The sequence below is a fragment of the Diceros bicornis genome, chromosome 10 (genome assembly GCF_020826845.1).
Source record: "Diceros bicornis minor isolate mBicDic1 chromosome 10, mDicBic1.mat.cur, whole genome shotgun sequence".
Taxonomy (NCBI): Eukaryota; Metazoa; Chordata; class Mammalia; order Perissodactyla; family Rhinocerotidae; genus Diceros; species Diceros bicornis.
The window spans coordinates 52,080,446-52,107,858 of NC_080749.1; the positions used below are offsets into that span (position 1 = coordinate 52,080,446).

The 27,413-nt window shown below is 38.6% G+C and overlaps 1 protein-coding gene across 1 annotated transcript in view; it reads left to right on the forward strand.

Moving 5' to 3' along the window:
• MYO3B (myosin IIIB) overlaps positions 1-27,413 on the forward strand; it is a 265,307-nt gene that overhangs the window by 190,894 nt on the left and 47,000 nt on the right. The window lies entirely within an intron of this gene.

Here is a 27,413-nt window from a genome sequence, read left to right on the forward strand (position 1 = left end):
TGGAGTGGAGGAGGAGAGGGGGGATTTGCATTTTTATCATATTCCCAGGGGATGTGATGCTGCTGGTCTGGGGACTACTCTTTGAGAACCACCGCTCCAGATATCCCCTATCTCTTTGATACTAAATTGAATCAGAAAAAGTGAACTATATTTATATGGCTTTCTATTCATTCATTCAATAAACACTTACTGAGCACTCACTATATATATCACCCATAGGCCAGAAAGTAAAATAAGACACTTATAAAGACTAATGCAATTGTAATATGTTGGTCTTTGCAGCTGTTATTTTCCAAGGCAGGTTTTGTAACACACTGAGTGTCCATATTTATCTCAAGTGGTCTCTTTAAATTCTCAGGAAGTTGTCAGGAACAAAATTACATTTACTTGTAACTTTGCTATAGAGGAGAAGGAGGCAAGTGTTCCAGACTTTTATAAAGTGTCTCAATTTCTAAAATTATTAGGAATTATTGCCTTTAAAGGATATTTCTATTTTATAAACTCTACTGCCTCTGCAAGCTGCCCACAAGGCAATATTGCTCTAAACCCCACCAGATCTGAATATTTGCACATATCTCTAGTATGTCTGTCATTGCCATAATGTTTATGCCCTGGCTTTTTGCAAAATAATTTAGGCAAGGCCAGCATAAGGAGTGCACAGTTTGAGGCTTGTGGGCATGAGGGCAGAGGGGTGGAAGGAGGAGGAGGAGAGAAGATTAGAGTTCTACTCCCAAATTCAATTTCTAATTTAGCCCCATTTGTATTAATCATACACCTTCCCTATTTGGATTAAAAGACTTTTCTTATTTTTACTAGATCTGTCTGGGCTTTGAGTTTGTTTGTTTGTTTGTTTTGCCTTATTTTGTAATTTTGGAGAATGCAAACAGAGTGCTTGGAACATCAGTTGCAGTTGTGACGGTTTACCCTAACTGAGGCCTCTCTCCAAAATTGTGGTTTTCTAAAGAAGTTTTGTAGGATATCTATCAAAAGGAAAAGGTTCGTTTGGGCACCTGCTGTTCCCTGAAATTTGGGGATGTGGATGATGAGGAAGAAGGGGTATATGGTCCCCCACATAGGTCGGCACCGCATCCCCTCCTCAGCCAGCTGAGGCAGTGAGATTCTGACTCCGTTGGAGGAGTTGAGGCTGGAGGGGAAAGTGGCCGCTGCTGTGAGAACCATAGTTAGAAGCGGTGGAAGTCATTTGTCAGCCACAATTCCTGAGGCCACATACCTCAGGGAAAGCCTTGTGACAGCCTGTTCTCCTTCCTGCAACTCATGAAAGCATGTTATAAAGTTGGACCGTTTTTGGACATTATTTCTGCTTAAATTGTTACTGAAACGTATCTAAAGAGAGTTCAGCAGGAACTTTTCTGGTGCTTTCCTGAGTGTATTAAGTCAGGACGCTCTTTTTGCTGATGCCAAGTTAGGTTCTGGCATTGACCCAGAACATCAGGAGTGCAGCTGCCAAACAACGCAAGGCGGGGCAGTGTGAGTCAACTTAGCGCACTCGGCTTCCAGAATTGGATGTTGATGGCATGGCTGTAAAACATGCCGAGAGGAATTTTATTTTAAATTCTTTTCTTACTCGATGTATTTGAAACAGCACATACTCTATAAACTACCCTATTAACTGTGGCTACCTCATTTGTTTCATTTTAAAGGATTCTTTTCAACTTTAAAATTAAACATACACTTGTATGACTGTAGGAGTAGAGTGATTTTTCTTCTTTTTACTTTTGTTTCTTTTCCAAGATTGGAAGAAATAAATATTTTGTGTTTTTTTTTTAATTAATAGACTTTTTTTTTTACTAATTTTGGGTTTTCAGAAAAATTGAGCAGAAAGTACAGAGTTCCCATACACTCTTACCCTTACTTCTCCCCCTCTGCCCAGTTTCCCCTGTTATTAGCATCTTGCATTAATGTGGCTCATTTATTACAATGATGAGCCAATATTGATATATTATTATTAACTAAAGTCCATAATTCACATTAGGGTTCTCTCTTTGTGTTATACAGTCTGTGGGTTTTGACAAATATATAATGACATATATCTTGCGGTATCCAACAGAATAGTTTCATTTGCCTAAAAATCCTCTATGTTCCACCTGTTCATCCCTCCCTCCCTCCCCCTAGGCTGCTGGCAACCATTTTTTTTTTTTTTTTCTGTCTTCATAGTTTTGCCTTTTCCAGAATGTCATATAGTTGGAATCAGACAGCATATAGCCTTTTTAGATTGGCTTTTTTCCGTTAGCAACATGCATTTAAGGTTCCTCCCTGTCTTTGCATGGCTTGATAGCTCATGTCTTTTTGTTGCTGAAAATATTCCATTGTCTGGATGTACCACAGTTTGTTTATCCATTCACCTGTTGAAGGGCATCTTGGTTGCTTCCAAGTTTTGGCAATTATGAATAAAGCTGCCTCAAACATCTGTGTGCAGGTTTTTGTGTAGACGTAAGTTTTTAACTCCTTTGGGTAAATGCCAAAGAGTGTGATTGCTAGATTATATGTAAGAATATGTTTAGTTTTGTAAGAAACTGCCAAACTATCTTCCAAAGTGGCTGTACCATTTTCCATTCCCACCAGCAATGAATGAGAGTTTCTGTTGCTCCTCATCTCACCAGCATTTGGTGTTGTCAGTGTTTTGGATTTTTGCCATTTTGATAGGTGTGTGGTGGTATCTTGTTGTTGTTTTACTTTGCGTTTCCCTGATGACATGATGTGGAGCATCTTTTTGTATGCTTATTTGCCATCTGTATATCTTTTTTGGTGAAGTGTCTGTTCAGATCTTTTGCCCACTTTTAAATTGTGGTGTTTGTGTTCTTATTTGAGGGTTTAAGAGTTCTTTGTATATTTTGGATACCAGTTCTTTGCAGATATGTGTTTTGCAAATACTTCTCCCAGTTTGTGGCTTGTCTTTTCATTCTCTTAACAGTGTCCTTTGTAGAATAGTAATGAATTTTTTATGTATATAATCAGGGAGAAAAATGTTCTTAAATAAACCTGACTCCCTTCTTGGCTTAGCTCTTACTCACTGTCCAAGAAAGTGAGAATAGCCTGAGAGGAGCAAGGTAATTGGTAGTTTGGTAGTTGAACATGTAAGAATCATGACACGAGTGTGTTCCCTAAATTAAATGTAATCAATTTTAAGTGCTATAGTGAGGCAAGATAGACATAATCTAAAATAAAGAGAAAAAAAAAAGACTTTGTTATATGACCATCTGCAGAACCATAGTAAGATTTTTCTCTCAGTTTTCATTTTTATTTTACTCTCATTTCCTCACCACTTATGCTCCTTAGGTAACTAGAACTCCTAGAATGACCAGGAAAACTCTGGGGTTGTCTGCTTCCAGTAAAAATAGTATTTAGCAAGAGAAAACTTGTTGCTTTAAATTCAAAGAAGGCTAGGGGAGAGTGAAATGCACCTTTATTACTCATTCATTCAGGTTCTCCTTAAGCAGATGTTTATTGAGCATCTACTAAGTGGTAGGCACTACGTTGGGTGCTGGTGATATACAAGGGAGCAAGATCCAGGCTTGCCCTTGTGAAGTTGACATTTCAAGGGAGAAATGGACAAGTAAATCTGAAATCAAATCTCGACTAGAGTGTTGATAGGAGTGAGCACAGGACTGTAGGAGCTATGGATGGGATACCGTGTCTTGAGGGAGCAGAGAAGGGTCAGATAGGCTTACACCAAAGCTGAGACCTGCAGGGGGATCAGGAATTGGCCAAAGAGTGGGGAAAGATATTTCCAGCCTTCTGCTTGTTCCCTTTCCACACCGGAAAAATCTCACATGTGAGAGACGTGAGATTTTGGTTGTTTTGGTTTTTACATTTTTTAAATTTCTGAAATATTACATGCCTACAGAAAAAAAACATTTAAAGCGTGGATGGAAAGTGTAATAAATTATTATGAAGAAAGCCCACACATAACCACAACTGAGAACACAAAAAAGAAGTTGCCAGCATCTCGGAAGCCTTCTGTATTGCCTTTCCTGATTATGACTCTCTTTCTCCTCCCTGGAGGTAACCACTTAAGTATGCATCCCAAATATCATAGTTTCATTTTGCCTATTTTTCAGCTTTATATAACTGGAATCACATAGCATTATTCTTTGGTTTCTAGCTTTTTCCTCTTTTTTCCCTTAACATTATATTTTTAAGATTAACTTGTTTATTTTCATTGCTGTCGAGTATCCCACATTATGAATCCATTCTTCTGTTGCTGGGCATCTGGGTTGTTTCCAGTTTGGAGCTCTTACAAAGAAGAGATGTCCATGGATGATGGTTCCACACTGTTGGCAGTGTGGCAGGCTTTGGAGTCAAACAGACTTAAATTTATATCCCAGCTCTGCCACTCTAACAGCTTTGTGACTTTGGGCAAGTTACTTAACCTCTCTGTGCCTCTCTTTCCTCATCTGTAAAATAGAAATAATGAAAGTACCTCTATCATAGGGTACCTCTACATAGCATGTAGAGTGCTTATCACAGTACTTGGCATATAGTAAGCGTTCAACAAAAGTTTGCTGCTACGTGGGGTTATGCTTCTTACTCATGGGAATATTTCGTTTTTCTTTAAGTAAGTTCTCTACCAAGTTCATATGGCCTGACCTATCTGGATTTAGGATTATAGAAGCCTTTGAGATGGTTTTGCTCAAACCTCTCATTTTATAGATGAGGAAACTGAGTCCCCCGAGGAAGAACCCAACCCAGGCCTGGGCTCTAGGGAGAAATCAAGGAAGTGATGCCTCTGGACCAGCTCTCAGGGCCCAGACTCTTCTTGGTGCTTCTTTGGATTGCCATTATCATTTTTTACCCATATTTTCCTCTTTGCTCTACAAAGGAATAGGGGAAATAGAAACCTCAAGGGGTTGAACAGTTAGCTCTATGTTCACCTGTAGACTGTGAAGTCTCTTACATTATGCCCAAGTTATTTGATTGACTGTCAGTCAAAGGTTAGTATTTCACAGGCTCTCTCCTGATTAGGCTCAAAGGTAAGAAGGCAAAATAAAGGACATAAAGCAGTGTCTTGGGATTAATGGCTTTAGGTATAGGTGCTCTGTTTAGCTCAGACTGCTGTTGGAATTGGATTAAAATTACTTGTGATATAAAAAAAAGGGAACAGATACATTTCTTATAAAACTGTGAATATGAAGTTGGGGTAATAACAGGAGAAGTTCAAGATTAACAATTAATATTAAATGAGTTAGCAGTTTTTTTCCCAACTAAGAACAATTCACAGTAACTTCCTGATCCCCTACAAGTCACTGCACTCTGTCCTAAACCAGAGCTTTCCTGAGCTCTGCCCTCACCCCCTCCCCAGACCCTTCCACTTCTGCATTTTGCCCATCTTTCCAGTGCTTTGCTGGTATTTAAGCTTTTTATGACACTGAACTTCCCTGCTCTGTGATTTGTGTTCTTAGGTTCCTGAGAGAGAGAGAGAGAGAGAAAGTGTGTGTGTGTGTGTGTGTGTGTGTGTGAGAGAGAGAGAGAGAGAGGTGTGTGTGATGCTCTGGCAGCTTTGAGGAGACTCTGGGTCAGGACTTGTCGTTCAAAACTAAGACTTTAGATTATTGGCTTAGTGCATGAGACTAGAGCCTGCACGTGGTAAGCACCTAATAAATGTGTAGCTGCTGCTGCTGCTGCTGCGGTCTCCCTCCTCAAATGAGAATCACTTCTGAAAGTACCTCATTCCCGAGTTAACAGCTCCTTCCTTCTTTCCGTTCAAATTGTCAAGTCTTACAGAGTGTGCTAAGATTTCTATAACCTGCACTTGGTTTTTTCCGCTGTCACCACAAGTCTCAAGAGTTTATCACCTTGAACCTTTAGCACATTTAAGAAGAGTGGGACTAATTTGTTGGTATTTTCTGTGTCTGGCAATTTGTGTAATGGGAGGGAGTTATGTTTCATTAATCCACCTAAATAGTATAAGGAATATTTAGAGCTCTCACCGACTCAGATCTGTGTTTTCTTTCTCCACTATTCAAAAGGGTCTGTTTGGCTGCCTAGCAGTGAGCAATGAGGCTCACTACCCAGACATTAGGCTGGGTTTGTCTGACCTAATATACATGAGGACTCAGTGTTCCCAAAGGAATCCTTCCTTTTTAAAGGAAGAAATTAATGATATCCCTTTTCATTGAATTGGTGCCAGGTATTTTCTCTAAGCAGCCCATTTAAAAGAACAAATTCAAACAGGCCCAAGAAACAAACGCAAGAGATCTACAAAGCTCTTAAGGGATGAGTTTACACACTATCCTAATTTCAAAGGAGATGTTTTTATGCCAGGACACAATGGCTGGGCTCTCCCAATGGACACACACTGACTTTAAATGTCAAACTCTGCATTTGTGCAGAAATCAGATAAGTGCCAAGAGCTCTAGGCTTGCTTCTGCTCTTAACTGATTTGTCCTCCAAAGGACAGTTCACACGCTAACTCATTACACAAGGTCTGAATGTTCAGGGTATGGGTGGCAGACAGAACATCCAAGGATCCACTCCAAATCTCCAAGGGTCAAATTACAAAGCGTCCGTTCCGCTTGTCCTTCACTGCTATATTTACCCACACCCAGAGCAGTTCAGCTCACAGCATCACACTTGTACTCTGCCTTCCGATTTTCAACTTGAGTTGCCATCTGGGGACCAGGGCTCTTCTCATCTCTTGTGGGCTGCTCATTCTTTACTCTAGTCCTCTTATTCAATCCGTTAATGGAACCCCCACTTCACGTGGCAGTTTCTATTTAACACTGTGAGGAGGCACTGGGAAAAAGTACATCACGTTGTCTCTCCCCTTAAATGGGGAGTTAGAATAGCCGCTCCCTCTAACCCCCCACCCTAAGCAGATTAACCCATATAGGCATAGGGGACAACCTATAAATAACCGCTGAGTGATTAGAGGATTGAACACACTGCATAAAGGTTTTGCTTACATTATCTGTAACCAGTGAATTAAAAATATTGACCTTAGAGTGACTATCTTCTCTTCAGCACTCCTAACAAACGGTCATCCGGCTGATTTCACATGTTCTTTGGCAGACCTTGTTACATCTTGAGCCCTCTGAGAAGATAATGGAATCCATGTACCCTAACCCTCAAAAAATGGGCAAATGCACACCTGTAACATTTTGCATGTAATTTCAAGGACTCCCTGAACACCTACCTTCATGGTCCCATCGTGGTCTACATCCCAGGTTAAGAATCCCTATACTACTGAGAGGAATTGGCTAATTTTGAAGACTACCAATTTCATGGTTACAAAGCTTGATAGAAAGAATTTTCTTCTTGCTTCCCAATAACTGAATAAGAAAAAATGGCTACTTCTTTTTCCATGTGATAGTTCCTCAAATATTTGTAGATTCGTATAGCTTTCTCAGTGAGACTTCTTGGGGGCTTTGACTCTGTAATTTATCAAGTGACCCTTAAAAGCTGTGGCTGCCTTCAGGAAATTCTGTGCCAGGATCTAAAGCCTTTGGACCAGAAGACGTGCATGCAGTGCCATGGCTTATCAAAAATGCCAAGGCAGGTTGCTACAGTCTTTTCCGTCTTCATTAAAAAAGAAAAAAACAATTGATCCCTTAAAAAAAAAACCTTAGAATTCTTGAAAAGACTAAAACATTGAGCCATATGTTTATTTCTCCATCATCTTTGTTTTTTATTAAAAAAATATTGCTTAACTATTGCTCAATTTTTCATATTTAATAGAGAAAGGAAAATTCTTAACAGAATTCTAGAATGAAAATTGGAACATAAAGAATGAGATAAAATCATTTTACATTTTACTTTGAACTCCCTGTGAAGTGGGCTTAATGTTTTCTGAGCCACTTTTATATGTTCAGATAATTTATGCACAACATATATTAGTATTGTTGCTCTCCTTGAAAGCTTTTTCCTGATTCTCAATATCAATCTGAACCTAGATGTTACCCTATTCTGACTTCTTAGGCCACTAATTTTATAAGAGTAATAATGGTCCCAGAAATCTCATATATTGTGTTTTGGAGTTTTAAAATCGTCTTTAGTTTTTCTTTCATTAAAAGCTGAATTTTAATTATGTAGAATTTAGAGGAGAATCAAGATATAGAAAAAAAAACAAACCCAAAAAACTCCCCAAACTTCCAAATAATAGCAACAACAAAAAGCCTGACTGAATATCTGAGATGAGGGATTTAGACTTGGTTTTAAGCAATCACTTAGCCCTCACTGAAAAATGAATAGGTTGGACCAAGTCATGCCTGAATTTCCTAAAGTTATATGATTCTCTTATGAGAAGAGGTCAAGAGTCCGGTGATGAAGTCTGTGCATTGACAGAAATTTGTCATCCTCCCTGCCGTGGTAAAATGACTGCAGTCTCTGCATTTAAGGAAGTATTTTACATAAATTGTCATCCCCATTCTAGCATTTTACATACTTCCTTTGAGTCTACTCACTCCCTAAAAGTGTTTTCCTGCCAGTCCTGTTAAAATTAACACTTTTTACTTTGATACAGAAACTGTATAGGAGACCTGCAGGTATGGGCCTATGGCCCTTTCTCAAATCCTAGAAAAAAATATGTATATATATACACATATAAAACAAGGAATGTATCAGACAGAACCCCAGCAGGAAACAGATTGCACACTCAAATTAGGATGAATTGGGTACTGTTTAATAAACGAATTATTTTTAAAAGTTATGGGCAGGATATAGGGAAACCATAAAGGATAGTGTAGTACCCTGGGGGCTAGCGGGAGTGGAGCTGTTACCATATACACTTAAAGAGGCAAGGAAAGGGCGTGGCATCTGGAACCCAGAAGGAGAGAGCCATGTGGGTATAGGGGTCTTGAGAAGAGATGACCTTCAGTCAAGGACACAATCAACACAAGACAACCCCACAGGAAGGGAGCTTGGGAATAAGAATATTTTCTCTCTCTTTCCTCAGTCTCTTACTTCCCTCTGATTTCCTGCCAGGGCTCTCTACTGGCCAAACCATTTGGAAGTCAAAGTAGTCCGTACAGGTCGGCCTCTGGGGCAGTAGACATGGTAGAAATGGATGGAGAATGGATCTTGAGGGAAGAAATGCAACACCATTTTAAAGGACCCAATATAACTTCAATTCCTAATATAAAGTTTACACATTCTCCCACAAAGATGAAAAAGACTTCTCTGGAAGGTATTTTTTAAAATAATGCATCAGTTAGGAATTGTTATCTGCTTCAATAAGTAGACACTGGAATACAGTGACTTCAGTAGATAAATATTTGTTTTCTTGGTATCACCAGAAGTCCAGGGAGGTAAGCAGTTTCTGGCATTGGTTCAGAAGATCAAGAATGTTAGGCAAGGTCAAGCCTCTGCAATTCTCTTGGCTTTTCTTTCATGATGCCAAGATGGCTGCTGTAGTTCCAGCCATCATGGCTGCATTCTTTGTGAAAGGGCAAAAAGGATTTCCCTGGAAGCCCTAACCCAATGACTTCCGTTTACATCACATGGGCCTCTTTTATCTGCAAGAGAAGCTGGAAAATATATTTGAGTTGATCACATTGTGCCCCTTATGATATAAAGGTTCTGTTGGGAAAAAGGCAGGGAAGAATGGACGTTTAAGTAGACAACTAGTAGTGCTACACAAGATAGAATTTAATCGTCTGAGGCACATATGCCCAGGGCATTGTTTCATGGTGGTTTCTGAACTTGGGAATTTTCAAGTCATATGAATTACATATTCCCTCTTGAATGATCAGATTTAGCCTCAGATCCTTCTTCATGGAATGTCAAGGCCTGCAGGCACAAGAAAGGTCACTTATAAGAGATGATTATAAAATTCCAAAGCAAATATTCAAGTGTGCCTTGTGGAAATAGTTTGTGCAAACAAAATGAAGCTATTTCTGGTAGAGTCTAGAAATAGGAAAAATGGAAAAGAAGCACTTTGTTAGCATGCTGGTGGAAGTATAAAGGATACAATTGTGCAAAAATATTTTGCAATGTATATTGAGGGTTTAAAAAAAATGTTCAGATCCTTTATCCCAATAATTCACTCAGAATCTACACTTTTTTAAAGTCTAGAAAAACTTGAGAACAATTAAATAAATTTGATATAGCTATATTGTATAATAATATATAACTACTAAAAGTTACATTGACAAAGCATTTAAGATAGTATGGGAGAATTGATTTTATTATCATAATAATCTAAGTTCTGTTGCAGTTTTGCCTAAGAATTCCAATCCTCTAAGTCTCCCTTTCCTTTAATATCCAACTGAAATGGATATTTCCTTTAATTTCCAACCCCATCCTGGTATTAGTAGTAGGATTTATACTCTCTACTCCATTGCTGCCTGTCACCACCTCAAACTACAGGAAAAAAATAAACACTCCTTTAGAAAGAAATTGACAAAAAAACTTTAAAGGACAATTCATAAAAGGAGAAAATGCAAATGACCTATGAGTATATGCAAAAATATTCAACCTCCAAATTTAATATGAGAAATGAAAATTTCTCTTTTGCCTATCAAACAGGCTAGGACGGAAAAGAAAAGATAACACACAGGCTGTTGGGAATACAAGGAAACAAGAGCATTCATAATATTGTTTGTGGCAGAGCAACTGCCTCTTTGGAGGGCAGTCTGCCAGTATATCGCTTGGCCAAGCAATCCCTGTTCCATAAAAGTATCCTCTGTACATAGTTGAACAAGAACATTGGGAGCTATGCATACTATTCTGTGACTGGTTGCAGCGAAGTATAGAAAGCACTCAATGGTGTTAATTTTCAGTCACTCTGAGAATGATGGTAGGTGAAGAGAAACAGGGATGTGCTTGACATGGTACCTAGCACACAGTAGGTGCTTAATGAGTGTTTATCAAATAATAAATTAATTCAGATGGGTAGACTCTTTGGGGGAAATTAGTTTTGTTTCAAAAAGCATCTTGCATTTTAGTTCATGTCATAAATATTTCTGGTCAACAGTGGTAGCCCTGGGACTAGAGCTTAGAAGATGGGGCATAGCCGTCTGTCTAGAACAGTGGGAGACTTTAAGGGATGAGATTTCTTTCTGTTTGTCTGTCTTGTATTTTTATTTTTTTTGTACAATCAAATTCATTATGAAAATGAATGCAGTCTCTCAGCAAGACTGCAGAAAGGGATTAGTAGTGGGCCTTGGAAAAGTCTATAGGGGATAAGGTAGACCAAATCAGATTGCTCTGTGGTTTATTTAGCTATATGCAATGCTTTGGATGAGAGAAAACTAAACTGGGTCATCTGATTGATAAGCATAATCATTTTAGATAAATTTGCATGGTCTGGAGAGATGGTCTCAGGCCCTGCTGGAAGGAGGGTGTAGTTTGCTTTAAAGCCTTTTCTCCTCCTCTGCTCAAACAGTTTTCCCATAACGCACCTGAAAAATCCCCAAACCTTTATTGCAAAAGAATTTGGCTACAGTAATCAGTGAAGACAACTTGAAATATTGGTCTTCATATCAGCAGGTTATAGCACATTAAAATACACTTGGATTTTAATGATGAAAATACGTTGAATTATAAACTTCTGCAAGTTTCCATGTTATTTTCTCAGCAATTCCCCACAAAATGTGTTTAAATCACTTAATGTAAGAAAGCCTCTAAAGTAGGAGGTTAAGAGATTTATTCTTAACTCCTTATGTTACAAAGGGAAGGAAGAAGTAATGTTGCTCAGTTAGAAGGACTCTGGATTAAAAAAATGAAGTTTCGGTGCATAACGTGGTGACTAGGAAAAAAACAAGTCTTAAAATATGGCTATGTTATTATTTTGTCGATCGTAATGCCTGAACATTTTTACCGTGTGAATTGTGTAGGCAACAATGTTAAAATAAAGCTTATGTTTTAGTCTCATTTTGGATATGCATTACAGCTAGAATTCTATCACTAGAATTTTTCTAAGTTCTGCTTACCCTGGCAACTAAATGTTATTATTCATTTTATGGAAGCAGTTATGAGTGGCCAGTGAGAAAATTCTAATTTCCTCAACAGCATTTTTTACCAATTTATTACAGTTCTCTGTAATACTAATAAGTACTAATAAGTACTTAATAAGTACTTTAATAAGTACTAAACTTATTAAAAGATCAAAATCTATGGAGTTATTAGATCATATTGGCAAAAGAAAGCTCAATTTTTTAAAATTATACACCAAGTGTGAATGGGTTTGGTATTTTGAAGAGGGTCTCACTCGGTAAGTAAATCTCCTCTGTATAATTCTGAAGTTCAAATGTTTCTGATTAGTGTCCTGCTGTCTTATTGGTACCTCCTGGAAAGCAATAAGATTAGTCGAGTGCATGAGTTCCTCGTACCTCGGCATGATTGGGTCCAGGTTTGAGAGCAGGGCAGTAACCCTGATGAAGAACGGCAGCATTCTATGCCTGAGTCACAGACTCGGATCCTCAGAACTTGAACATGAGTGTTTGTCAACTCTCTAACTTTTAATAGTGTCATATTTTTAAATGAGACACTTAGCCCAGTGGCATGTGGGCAACAGGTTGTAGGATTTTTGCAAGCAACCTTCAGTTAAAGTGACAATATGAACTGTATTGACTGCATTTATTGTCATGAAGAGGATGTTTTCTTGTCTCTCCAGAGTTTGTTTCCTCAGAGCAAAAATAGAATGATGCAACAGAGGAAGAAGAGGAAGCGATTTTAGTAATAAACTTGATGTTTGGTTATAAATTTAATTATTATTATAATAATAATATATTTGTAATTATAAATCTTGATAATATATTCTACTAAAACTGTCATTCTAATACCAAAATCATAACTAAATGAGTGTTGATGAAATCAATAAGAATTTCAATAAGATCTTTGTGAATTTCTTTAAGTTTCTCAACTGAAAATGTAAATTTTCTCCCCTACCACTGAATTTTAGGTGATGCTGGTGAAGATTGTAGGAGAAAGTCAAAGAAAAGTACTTATAGAAATGTTTGAAGCTCTCTTTGGATCTAAAAGTATGACATTCCTTTGCTCATATAAAAAAATCACATAATGAAATGTTTAAGAAAGTTAACAAGGTACAGCTCCAATCGAAGCAGCAAAGAACAAATCACTGAGCTGCGCTTCTGATCAGCATGAGCTGTTTTGTTTGGGGCCTTTGGCTGAGGTTGGAAGAGAATGATCTGCGGAATGGCTCCTCTCATAACGCTGCGAGGCCTCCAGGCAGAAAGTTCAATGGAAGAAAATAACACACAGCAGAGTCACAAATGGAATGTCACTGTGAGGAAAGCCACACTTTTTATTGCTTCTTCTAGGGAACAGCAATAACTACAATAAGCATTTGGAAAGAAGGGTCTCAAGTAGTCTTAACACAGACCCAAACAGTGAAAAGTTCAATGAGATTTAGGAGTGGGATGATGAAGAGTCATCACATTTTTATGTGCTATCAAATAAAAGTTGCATATTCCATTTAGTAACTTTTTAAAGAAGTAATAGTATTAACATTTGTAGAAACAAATACATTTTACAGTACATCTTCAAGTGATGTGCTGCAGTGTGCTGGTGGGTTGTGGATGGGTTACGTTTGTGGCAAGATATTGAAACAGTCAGGCAGAACTGCGCAACTGGAGCACCTCTGTTTGCCCCGTTGCACCATACAAACAGTATCATTTTCTCTGTGTGTCATGATGGGGCAGAGGCTGAAAAACCTGCTTTGCAGACATGCTTTGCAAAATCCCTGAATTCCAAAAGAAAAGGCATGTAAAATTATTTTATGAGTAAATAAACAGAGGCAGAAAGAGTGTAGTGTAGGTTTCTAAATAGAACGCACGATGTGCTTGGTGATAAAGGGGGCAGAGTGTGGAAGCAGGCCGTGGAGGAAGGCCAAGGACTTCTCGTCAGGTTTTTTGCTTCCTTTGACTACACTGACTCTCTAACAATAGATACTCAGAAATGATCTAGCAAATGTTCAGGAGTGAGGGCATATGGAGCGTTTGATTTTGTTTGTGTTTAAAATATGGTTTCCACACAGATGGCATTGGTTTAGCTGTTGTGTGACTTTGTTTGGATCTTCTTTTGCTCAAAAAAGAGATGAGAACCATAGCTCTTTGAAACATCCAGCTCCCAAGTTTGTATTCCGTAGTTCTTCTTGCCACATTTGCAGAGGTACAGGCTTCTGTGCCTAAAACACCTTCACTTGTCAGTGAGGTTACAGTGACTTTCAATAGTGGTTTTCAGGCAGATCTTCGAATATTAGGGTTAAGGCATAAAAGGAGGCTGTGAAAATTCTGTGGACCATGGATTTAAATATTTACATATTTGGATTCCAGAGCACAGTTACTGTTGCAGAAATTTGACCATGATACTGGGAGCTGATGAAGCCAATTAAGTATTTCCTTGAGAGGTTGGATGTCTGGGGACAAGGTCTACAAAAATCAAGTCAGTGATATATGTGTCCTGTTAGATAAGTTGACGTTTAATATGCAAAGATATGTTTAGACATCTAGTCTGCCACTTTTCCCTTCCAACCTTGGTGGTGAGGGTGGATGGGAAAGAAAAAAAAAAACAGAAACAAAACCTTAAAATACTAGAAATTCATAAAATTGTGAATGTCACTTTTTTGTTTGTTAATCATTATGCCTGCACTTTTCTATTTCCTGGGCCTGAATATTATTCCAGGGAACACTGGAGTGCCAGCTTTGTTTCCTCTTCTCTGTAATTAGCTTTCCTTTAGGTGGGCACTTCACCCATCCTTCTACAAGTTAGCTAAATGCAGTGTTCCACTTTTGTATTTCCCTAGGAAAAAAATGCAACTTCCAGCAATATTTAAGTAATATATTCTTCTCTTCACACTAATGTGGCATTTTAGGCAAAAAAAAAAAAGGTTGTCTAATAAGACACCTACTTAATCACCAACAGCCTCTGAAGGATATTCCACTGGAATCCATGAAGTGCACTTGAATTATGTATTAACCCAAAAGCAGAAGAGTCATTTTCCTTCCTGGGACCTTGTGAGAGAGAGAGAGAAACTCTGTAAAACCACGCTCGGTTATCTTCTCAAGCTTTAAGTTTTGAATTGTGATCCATAGAAAACTAAGTCATGGAAATGTCTTGCTCTTTTATTCCTTAAATCCTTGAATTCAGGCTATTTTGCAGTTTTTTTGCTGTAGGATCTAGCTCTTTTAACAGTGTCCTCGCTATAAGGCAATATGGTTATTTGAACATGGGAGTATTTGGTAAATGCTTCATCCACCTAAACCTAATTTAACTAATTTGAAAGAGGATTAAGGAGACTCAGACACTGGTGTGCTTCTGGGGGAAGATCCAAGATTACTGTACTGAGCTGCCAGGAACTATTGTTTCAAACGTTGTGAAATCAGATTTAGATCTTGCATGCAAGTTCTTGGCTGAAAAAAAGAGTTTTCCAGTTTGGAGAGAAAACCAGCTTCTCCCAGCTGCTCTAACAGGAGCACGGAAATGGTGTTTAAAGGAAAATAAGACTTGCATATAAAACATTGGTTTAAAGGGTTGGAGTTGAGTTGGTTTGTTTGTCTTCCTTTTTATTTAGTTCCTTCCCTTATGCTAGGTAGCCTTATGTTACTAGAGATAAAATTAATCTTTTTTATATTGGATCTTCATGAACAAAATAACAGGATATCCTCATTTCACAGATGAGGAAACTGCTGCTCCTAAAGGTTAGGAGATAACCTTGTGCCTTGTCCACACTCATACAGCCGGAAGTGTCAGAGCCAAGATTCTGCATGGGCTTTTCTCACTGCAAAGCCTGGGCTCTGGACCACCCTGCTCTGTTGCCTTCCGCAGCAAACACATGTTAACTCTACTCAATGTTGTAAGACACCGTCTTAGTCCCTTCAGGCTGCTATAACAAAAATACTATAGGCTGGGTGGCTTAAACAACAAATCTTTATTTCTCACAGTTCTGGAGGCTAAACAGTCCATGATCAAGGTGCCAATAGATTCATTGTCTGGTGAGGGCCCCCTTCCTGGTTCCTGGACAGGGTCTTTTTGCTGTGTCCTCACATGGTAGAAGTGGTGAGGGAGCTTTCCTGGGTCTCTTTTATAATGGCTCTAATCCCATTCATGAGGGTTCCGAATCACTTCCAAAGGCCCCATCTCAAATACTACCACATTGAGGATTAGGATTTCAACATATGAATTTTGGGGGGACACAAACTTTCAGTCTGTGGCAGACACCTAACCCTGCTTTTTGGTGGTTTTCCTTAGTCATTATTGAATGGCTGTCAGGGCTGATTTTATTTAGCAAATGACTGTTCTAATTATTTGTCCTTGAAGAAACAAACATTTGTATATTATTCTGGCCCAGTTTTTGGATTTTTTATTTGCAAATTTTCTTAGTGGTTTTGCAGATCTCCAGACAGTTCTCAATTGTTGCACAGATATCAGTATAAACATTTATTCTACAAATTAGCAGCTCTCTGCAAGTCATCTGTAAATGATGGGCAGGAATTTGCAATTCCCACAGCCTTATCCTTAAGCCTCTGGCTATCATTGCTCTCTAATGTGGTGCTAGGAACATAATGGGTAATCAGTCTTGTGAAATAGATGGTCTACCCTATCATCCTGAAAGATTCACCAATACCATGTGTCTTTCTGATTTAGGATTATCTCCTAGAAGCCTACTATTAATATAACCTTATGCTTATTAAGATAAATAATAGATTTAATTTATCAGTCTTATCTGGCTTTCACTTAGCAATAGTTTCTAAAAGAATTGGAGATGTTGGTGGATGTTTTTGAGCAAGAGCAACTAAAAGATTTGTTCACCCCTTAAATATACATTTATTTGTCATTTGCTATGACCCAGGCTACAGAAATAGAAAGATAAATGTGATTCTGTACCTGCTCTCAGATGGGATAATTGTTATTATCTTGTTGTGTACAGGATGAAATGGAAGCCCAGCGTTAAATGGGCATTTAACTGGACTTGGGACTTAGGGAAGGCTCCAGGAGAAGATGAGCCAGAAATGGTTCTTACAGGACTAGCAGATGGAGTTTGTTGTGTTGGAGCATAGGCTGAACTCTGAGGAATAGTTGGAGATGAGCTGGAGAGGTAAAAGGCATCAGATCAGGAAGGACTTTGTGTACGAAGCTGGAGAGTGCCATCCTTGCTCTGAAAGTTATGAAGAACCACTGAAGATATTAAGCAGAGAAGTGACATGCTCCTCTAGAAAATTATCTCTAGCTACTATATAGAGAATAGATTGGTTGAGGGCAAAACTAGAGATGTGACTAGCAAAGAGGCAGTCACTGTGGTCCAGGCACGAGTTGATGAGGCCCTAAATTAAAGCAGTGAGACAGATGGCAGAGAAGATAAAAGTGGAGTGCACAAGGCCTGGTGACTGACGTATAGTAGGGAGTAGTGGAGAGAGGAATCTGGAATGAGATGCCTTTGTTTCTGGCTTGTGCTCTTCCTGAACACATCGTGGAAAAGTGATGCCTTTTCAATAACATTTTTAAGGCAATGAGTGTCAATGGCAGCTGCTAAGATTATGATGAAATGATGCTAGAGAAATAAGTGTGAAAACAAGGGTCAGTCTTTCAATATGCAATGGAAACATTGGTGGTCAGGTGGTAGAGAGGTGGAGGCAGCAGTCAAGTATTGGCATTTCCTCCACCCACCAACAGCACAGGCCCCGCCTTCATGGCCAAGGTTGGCACTTGTTTATGTGATACACTCCTGGTGCAATGTGGCAGATGTTCCACTGGGCTATACATTTCTTGAAGTAATTTCAACAAGTGTAAATATCTGTAAACATATTTGGCTTGATTGGGGAAACAAATACACAATGTAATATGTGTTGTGAATCTATGCCTGTTTCTCATTCTTCCAGGCCAATCTATCATGAGAAATAATTCACATCACAACTGGTTTCTCTCTAGATATTCCAGAACCTCTTGTCCCCTCAGTAATTGGTCATATAAACTCCAGTCTTCTGTACTTGATATCTCAGCCATGCCTTGCAGTTGGTCTATATGTGTTTTACTAGTCAGCGATAGGGCTCAAGTAAAAGGTATATATATTGTTAAGCTAGGTTGTAAACTCTCTAAGGCAGAACCACTCTCTATAGAAGCTATCTGTTATTCTGTAGCTTGGACTGCTTCTAGGAGATACTATATGTATGTAGACTATGTTGTACCAGCAAAGTTTGACTGAATTGAGAATCAAACTGCGTTACCTAATAACTAGTAGGATGTAGGATGCTTGTCAGTCAAAGTACAAGAAACAATAGACTGGCTACCTAGGCGATTAATTCAAAATGAATACATGATTGCATGTGTTCCAATAAGAACTACAGAAAGAACTACATCTGGGCTTAAGAACACAAGTCCTCCTACAGTCCAAAGAGGACTATCAAGTCCATTATAAGTCTGGGAAACTGTTTATTTTCCAAAGTAAAATGAACAACTGACAAAAGGCAATTAACCTCATAAATATGTAGGAATAATTTGTGGCATTTAGTGACATGCAGGTTATGGACTTTTGATTGGCGTGAAATTCTCCTAAAAATATTTTGTACCATTAATTGAATAAGCTCTAAGGGGAGGGAATGACTGTCCTGGCATAAGCTAGAAGAATATTTCAAGTTGAGGTGAAAAGATAATGCCAATATATGTTTCACAATACATTTTTTTTAAGAAAATGAAAAAAATCCTTCTAAAAGACTAAACATGGTCATAAATAGGATATATAAATGGTCCTGTTTAAGATTAATTTCCATCAATCCACCATAGTTGCCCTTTTCCCTCTCCAGATCTTCTTGAGGTAATTAGTAACTATAGTCCCAGTTAAGTTTCAAGTTCCTGTAAAATATGTTCAATAACTGCCTTGTTATTGTTTCTTATTTATGCTTAGAGCTGGAATATGCCTTAGATCCACCAGCCTAATCACCCCCATTTTATAGTGGAAGAAACTAAGGACCAAGAAAGTGAAATGACTTGCTACAGCTCAAAGCAAACACACAAAAAGGCTTCCACCCTGTGCTGCTTCAGAACACTGAAGCACTTAATATAGTGTAGATATATTTGTTAATCAGAAAAGCTTTATTGTGTTCTATTTACTGGAGTTAAGTAAATCACAAAGCCTTAACTAGTTTCACCCTGAAATGTGACCATCTTGTTGCTATGCATGCATGGTGGATGCTCATTAACCTTTGTCAGGTTTAAGCAATACTTAATTCTAATTGGCTTCATTTTCAGTTGGCAATTATTTAATCTATTGAGATTGACCAGTGTAATATATGGTTTTCAGGATTTCAACACAATTTGGAGATTTTTTGCAATGCAGATATTTTCCTTTTGCCCAAGGCAATAATAGACAGGGATGCAAACACTGCTTTAAAGAGGGTGTCTGCTGATTTACATATTTTAAAAGTATTAAGATCAAAGGTAATGAGAATTTAATCCATATGGCATGCAGAAGATAAATAAGAATATTAATACTGTATCAAATACTAATTAAAAGACACACATGGATCTAATTTTAAGAATGTAACGCAGGGATGAAATACTCTTTGTAAAGTTAAGACCCAATTCTCTTATAAAAAGGACAGTTATGGTGAGTTGCTTCTCCCTCTCAGGGTGAACTGCTGGCTGTTTCCTATATGTAGCTTTCAGAGAATCATGATAATGATTATGAGACAGTGATTGTGCTTTTAACAGTTTACAAAGTGCTTTCACGTCTTTTTTGATCCTCAAAGCAAACCTTTTAGTTTCTAGAACCCTTACCCCCACTTCACTGAAGAGGAAATATGCTCATAGAGGTGAATGAACCCAGACCTAATCACATTCTCAATCGCAATCTCAACCTCCCTCTCCCTCTCCCCTTCCTCCTCTCCCTTCCTCTCCCCATCTTTCTCCTTTGATAATGGTTACTTAGAAGGAAACTGGGAGATAAGCACTCTCATTCACTGAGAATAAAGAGTGTGTAAATTGATACAACATTTTTAGAGTATCTGTAACTGTCCAAACATTTTATGCTAGCCATCTCACTTTCAGAATCTAACTTCAGGAAATAATCAGAGATATGGTCATATATTTATGCCTAAGGATGTTGGTGGCAGTTATAAGTGAAAAATTTTAATAAGCCAAATGTCCAACAAAAGAATGTTTAAATTATAGTATATCTTAAATATTAAGGAGCGATTAAAACCATGTTTACAAAGAATATTTACAGTTACCAGCAGTGTTTGTATTTAAATGTTACAAGAAAAAAGTAGAACATAAGATATAGAATGTAGTTTTTCATATATCTTTACATACACATGTTTATATTTATTTTATCTATATCAGGGGTCAGCAAACATTTTCTGTAAAGCACCTGATAGTAAATATTACAGGCTTTGCAGGCCATAAGGTCACTGTTGCAATTACCCAGCTCTGCTGTTGTAGGGTCAAAGCAGCATAGACAGTATGTAAACAAATCAGCATGGCTGTGTTCCAATAAAACTTTATTTATGGACGCTGAAATTTGAATTTCATGTAATTTTCATGTGCCACAAAATATTATTACTCTTTTGACTTTTTTTTAAACCATTTAAAAAATGTAAAAACCATTCTTAACTCACTAGCCATACAAAAGTAGCACTGGGCCAGATTTGGCTTGAGGGTCATAGTTTGCCATAGTAAACCCCTGATTTACATTACGGAAAGAAATACCTAAAACAGTCGTTTGCCTCTGGGTAACAGGATTATGAGAGGTCCTTATTTTCTTCCTTAACATACTTCCCTGTATGTTCTACATTTTCTATGGTACACATATTATACTCTAATAATAGGAAGAAAAGAATAAGCCTTACTTTTTAAAAGCATTTGTCCTTTTTAATAAATGGTAAGCGGCAGGGGCAGGTTTTGAACAGAAAACCCCTTTCTACCATGCCAGCTGCCTCCTAGAATCTCATGGTTGGAAGAGTCTTTAGAGATATGAATAGTTCAACCCTTTATTTTACAAAAGCAAAACTTAACTCCAAAAATTTAACAGCTTGCTCAAGATACACAGCAGTCAGTGGCAGAGTCTCAGTTGGCCTCAGGCCCCCAAACTCCCTGCACAGTGCTCTTTCCACTTCCTCCCTAGACACCATTGGGTCAGTGGGGGCCATCTTTTTTTTTTTTTTAAATCTCCAAATCACTTTTATTTTGTATGTTCCCTTTCCTTTGTGGTTGTTTTCTTTAAATACCCACAGCCAATTCTGTAGACTAATGTGTGCAAACATCAGAGGCCTGGTGTCCAGATAATCCTTTAAGAGAGAAACTCACGTGTGGAACGAGTAGCTGGAAGAAATGTTTGTATAGTCAGCTTTGTCAGAAAGAGAGTCCATTTATGAAGGCTCGGGTAGGTGGTTATCTGTCAGCCCTCCTCTGGGAGAACATGATCCTGAGCAGCCCCCACCAGGAGAGCTTCTCTGCCTCTCCAGGTACCTCTCAGGCCTTTAGAGCCTCCTCTCATAGTTGGCCTGCTCCCTGACTACAGCCTTGTCTAGGGAAAGGGCACAAGAACTTGAGCTGAAAGTCCTGGGTTCCAGTCCTAGTTCTGCCACTTATCTCTACAGTCCTGAGAATGTTTTAAGGAAAGTTGCTTTTCTGAAGCTCTCTTGTCTTTCCTTTTTATCCACTACCCAACATTTACTCATCACCTATAATTATTTCAAGGTCACTTTGCTAGGCTGGCCTGGGGACAGAAGGATAAGTCAGTCACAGCCCTCAGTGTCAGTAAAGTGGCAATATCTCCCCTGTCCACTTCCTGGGGAGTTAGGTATCCAAACTAAATTATCTGTATAAAGTATTTTGAAAACTTGAGCACTATGAGAGGTGTCTTTTATTATTGGTGTCTTCACTCCTCACTAAAGAGTCAAAGGCAGGAGGCCGAGGCTTTCATAATGTTTAACCAGAGAAGGAGGGCAGAGGGAAGCCCTGAGAGAGTTTCAAGACCTCAGGTTTCCAGAAATAAGAACAGACTGTCCACAGGTCCTTTCTTCCTGCTTGGCCTATCAACATGCTAGCATAAGGAGCTGAAGTCAAAGCTGATGGAAGTTAAGTCATTTCTAGGTTGTGATTAATTTGAACTTGCAGATGCTCTAATGGCTCTGAATTTGTATCCCCAGGATATTAGAAACACCAGCCAAAAAATTAAAAAGTAAACAGGTTTGTATGTCCTTATGACCACATAAAACACATTTAGAAAAACTTTTCCTATTCAGATAGAAATTTGGGGTATTTTTAAAGTGCAGAAGGGAGATAGGTTATAAAGGATAATTCTAGTTTAAGAACGCAAACAAGGTGAAGGACTTAACCATTCTTTATTATTTACTGTATTCACCTCATATGGGTTACATACCCTATGAGTGCCAATGCATGGATGTAAAACTGCATCTTAATATGAGCCTACATGGTCCTTTGTAACCACACATATGTTTAATTACAAAATGACTTTACTGTGAGGCTTTTGCTGGCAAGTAATTTCACACCTAACTCAAACTAGCTGAAACAATAAAGAGGATTTATTGGCTCACTTAATTGAAATGTCCTGAGTACATGAGACATGACTTGATCAGAACTTCAGGCTGTGTTCTTAGCAATTCCCTTAACTCTGCCATCCTGCATGGTTTAGCTTCAGTCTCAGTTTTGTTCCTCTTACGATGGCAAAGGCTGCAGTAATTGTAGATTTTATATCTAAACAAAACCCTGTTCACATGGAGATAGAGACTCCATGACCCAGAATTTGATTGAACGACCGCTAACCAATCCTTGTAGCCATAGGCTAATAGGCTGATGCCTGGGTTGTCTGTACCAATTACTATAAGGAAGGGAATGGAATTTCCCTGATTTAGACCTGTTAGGATTTGCCCTGATTTAGACCCATCTCTCTCAGATACATGACTACTATGCATTGTGGAAGGGGTGAAATAGATATTGAGTAGACAACAGGATTCATTTTATCAGTCAAGGTCCAGTCAAGAGAAAGAAACCATACCAATTATTTTAAGAGAGAATTTATCAACTCTTTAGTTGTTAACCAATATTAGAGAACTGAAAAGATGAAAAGGAGACTCTGCAGTATCCAGAAGATATTAACTTTAGGAAGCAGCTAACACTCCTAAAGCTTGAGGAACAAAGAGAAGATGTTGTGATTGTTAGAACTTGGGCTAGAATGAGGGGCCTCATAGAGCTGAAACCCAGACCTCTGACTAGGGTCGCTGTCCAGCTGGTGCTGGTATCTCAAGGGATACAATGATGCTGATTCTGGTAGCTTGGGGACACTGCAAGCTGGAATTAGCTGCGACTGCAGGAATCAACTATTGCTGCCAGTATGAAGATCTGTTGTGGTGATGCTGATAGGAACAAGGAGCAAACAGGAAGAAGCAAGTCCTACCTTCCCTCTCCAGCCTTGCAGTCTCCCTCTAGCACCCCCTGTTGACACAGCCTAAAAGGGAGTCATATGGCAAAGGAGAAATATGATTTATAGGGTCCCCCATCCACCACCACAAAGAGTATGAAGCTATGAGTAATAGTATTAGGGCAAGAAGGAAAGGGAACAGAAACTCGTGTGCTTGTGTGTACATATTTGTGCATTAAAAAAACAAGAAGAAAATACGTATGGCTGCTAATGTCCTTGTTACTGTAAATGAAATGGTCATAAAGCCATAGTAGATGCTCATAACTTCCATATTCCTTACTCTGTGATCTCTCAGGTAAGACCTCAGCTTGTTGAGATTCTTTAGCTGGCCACGTAACCCAAACCTCATTCCTGAAGGGTCTGAATCTTCACTGGTTCTGCTTGCTGTAGTTTCGTGGAAGTACTGAGAGGCACCCAAAGAATGTCCTGGGTTCCAGGCGGAGTCCTCTTTGCCCCTATTGTGTAGCCCCAATTCCCAGATAATCAGGATGAATCCATCCAGCAGAGTCATCCCTTTCTTTACCTGCTGGTTCAGTGGCACAAGGAGCCCAAAATGCCAAGAGGCAGTCTCATCTTCCAATTCAATGGAACCATATTCTCATCTTCCAATTCAATGGAACCATATTCTCATCTTCCAATTCAATGGAACCATTCTGCATACCTTGACAGAAGCATTTCTTTCTTGGATACCAAGACCTTCAAACCAAGAAACTCAAAGCTGTGGGGACAGGAAGCAAAAATTATATATAAAACTATTTTAATTATTTAGGAAGTAATGAAAATTCCAGAGTGAACTCATTATCTCTAATTTATTACTCCCCTGAAAATATATTTTTATCTTAGACTTTGATCTCCTGAAGGGAAAGTCCGTAACTGGTTCCTGTTGGTATGCCCAGTAGGGCCTATTGTAATATCCGTAACATGATAGGCAGTCAATAAATGCTGGGCAAGTGTATAGGTAGATAGGTAGCTAGATATAGGCTAACCGGTCAGTTTCAGAAGACTAAAAATTTTTTCATTTTCATTTTAATATTGCTAACTCATGCCTGAAAGCTAAGATTCTTCAGTTCTCTGGATTTATGAATAAATTCTAGTAATCTGTGAGTCAGCAACCCCATTTATCAGTATTGGGTTGAAGATTACTAGCATGTGAGTTCCTCAGAGGAGATTATGGGTCCCTACTCCCTGTCAGAGTATTATGGCTTTTGGGTAATGTTTAATATTATTGTACACTTTAAAATGGAATATCTTAAATTTTAGAAGATTGGTTTTCCTGTAAGTGACTTTAAACAGGGAAACATTTCATTAGCTCCTCTTCCCGAATCCTGAGGAGCTTCTGAAATGTGAACCAAAGCAGTCTTCCACTGCCTGGAGCTCCTTCACAACATCAAACGCTTCATGAAAATGTTTTCCTCAGACCTCAAGCATTTCCAAATATTAAATGTGAAGAGGAAAGATTTTGCTTTAACTGCAAAGTGTTCTACAACTGCCGGGTATGTGAGAATGTGTGTGTGTGCACGCGGGCACGCACCTGCATGTATGTTTTTTCTGTTTAATACTTCCAAGATAAATTTAATATTATGCCAGACCCTCTCTAAACAAGGTTGCATAAATAGTACCTGTTTGGGGTATTCTCAAGGGTTCATTAGGAAGAAGTAGGAGGAGTATGTGCCCTCCCCAACACACAGACAATCTGTCAGGCTGAGAGAAAGTGGATTCTTATAAGGTCACCCTGCGCTCTTAGGGTTGTAATGCCTGGGGACTCTAGCTTGAAGCCTCAGGTGGGTTGTTTGGGGGCAGGAGGCAGGACAAAAGGGTGACCAGGCAGATTAGTTTTAATTAGATCTGTTTTACTAAAGCACAATTTTAAGGGCTGGCGTGGACTTTAAAAACAGAACAGCTGTTCTGTATTTGAAGTTTCACCCTCTCCTGAACTGCTAGGAAGTATGTGCTTTGTTTTAAATAAATAATAGCAAAAGTAGTTCCCTGTGAGAGGGTATTGGAAACTTAGTGAACATTTTTTGTTGAAGGATTTCAAAAGCATCCTAAGGTAAAAACAGTGAACACTCTTAATTACTGCTAAAATTTGCATTTTACATAAATTATACTTTGTAAAAACATGTATTTAATATCCTAAGCTGTTAACGTATTCGCTGTATTATCCACAATTTGCACTCATTTCTCTGAACTAACTGCTAAAATATTCATGTCGTTCACACGTGAAACTTGCTTTAAAGAGTAGATTTTATAGTCTAAGACTCCCCAGGAATTGTGCCAACCCCAGCTGGTGGTGGCATTACGTGGAGGGCCTGAAAAGCTTACTCAAGTCTTGGATCTTTAGCAGTAGTTCCAAAGAGCTTAGTGCTTCCTTAGAGAAATGACTTTGTTACAGAAATTCTATATAGTATGGGTAACAAGTTATTGTTTTTAAGAAATTCATATTTGAATTAGTCTATAAATCCTTGGCAAACTAAAAGTCTACGGATTGACTATAAATTACTCAGCATGTTTGTAGAGCTTGTCACTGTAGAAGCAACTATTTATATTAAAGGCAAGAAACTATACTTCTTGGTTGTGTAACTAATAAAATGGAGAAACTATGACCAGCAAAGAAGTTGAGAATCGTCAACAAATTTCAAGATTTGTGATTTGTAACCTATACTCTTCCTGTGTACAAAACCTTTTCAAGTTATTTGAGCACAGTGGGGGCACTGCTAGTTATAACCCCAATAGTCAGTGCTTTGATATATATTTGCGTTTATATATATATATATTTGCACTTTATTATATATTTTATATTTTATTATATATTTTTATGTTATATATACTATATATTTATATATTTTTGTATATGTATAAAATATATAAGATATTTCAAACACCCAGAAAAGAAGAAAAATAATTTTAAAACACTCCCCAATAGGTCTTAGTATCTTATCCTATTTGCTTCAAGTTTTTTTAATTTGAAATAATGTTGAAACCCCCCGTTACCCTATCCTAATCCTGTCCTTCTTCTCTTATCCCTTTGGCAATCAGTATCCTGAATTTTCATTTCATTCCCCAGTGTGTTTTTAACCTTTTACTAAATGTATAGTGACGAGGCTCAGGACACATTACCCAAAATATGGAGCTGAAGGAATGTGAGAAATGGCATGTGCAGGAAAGATTTTCTGACCTTCCCCTGAACCAGGTAATAAAACTCGCATGTGAGAGATGCCCTCCCTGTAGCTGGAGGAAAAGTGCATTCTTACCTCCAAAGAGAAGGGACACAGAGAGGAATCTGAAGGAACACTCCTTGATAAGTTTCCCTCAGTTTACTATACTTAGCTCATCTTTCCCCTATCACAACTTCCCACTCTTCATCAAACCTAGCATAAAAACACGCAGGTTTTACCATTTCTTCAGGTTTTCATTTCCTTATGAAGGCTCCCGTGTCACGTAAAGTTTATATTAAATAAATTGTTTGCTTTTCTCCTCTTAATGTGTCTGTATCAGTTTAATTCTCAGACACAGCCAGGGACCCTAAGAGGGTGAAGGAAAACTTTTTCCTCTCCTGCAGTTGGCAGAAGCCAATTTATCCTGAAGATAAGAATCTTAGGCTCTGGAACACTCATTCCCATGTTTCCTCCAAGGCTCAGAAGTTGTCAGTCAGGGCAGTTGTCAGGGAAGCAGCCCCACCCACAGGCTGGAAGCCTGGAGTGCCACCCAAGCCTGGGGGACCTCTCTGGGCCTGGGGTGGGTAGGCGGTGGGACTGCCAGGACTTCCTTCATAGCCTTCCAGCTCCCAGCAGCCAGAGATGTTCTGCCCCTTGTGGATCTCCCTGTGCCTCTGATTCCCAGATTCAACCCTGAGAGAGTAATCTGCTCTTTGCTCAGGGGCTATGGTCCAGGCTGCCCTGGGAGCCCTGACCAGAGACGTCACATGGCCACTCTGCTCTGCAAGAAGGGCAGAAGTTACAGAGTTGTGATGCGTAAAGAATCTTTTCTAAAGTACCTTTTCTTTTCCTTAAATTTGTTGATCAGCCATGCTAGAGAAAAGATGGAATTATCTTTTTACACT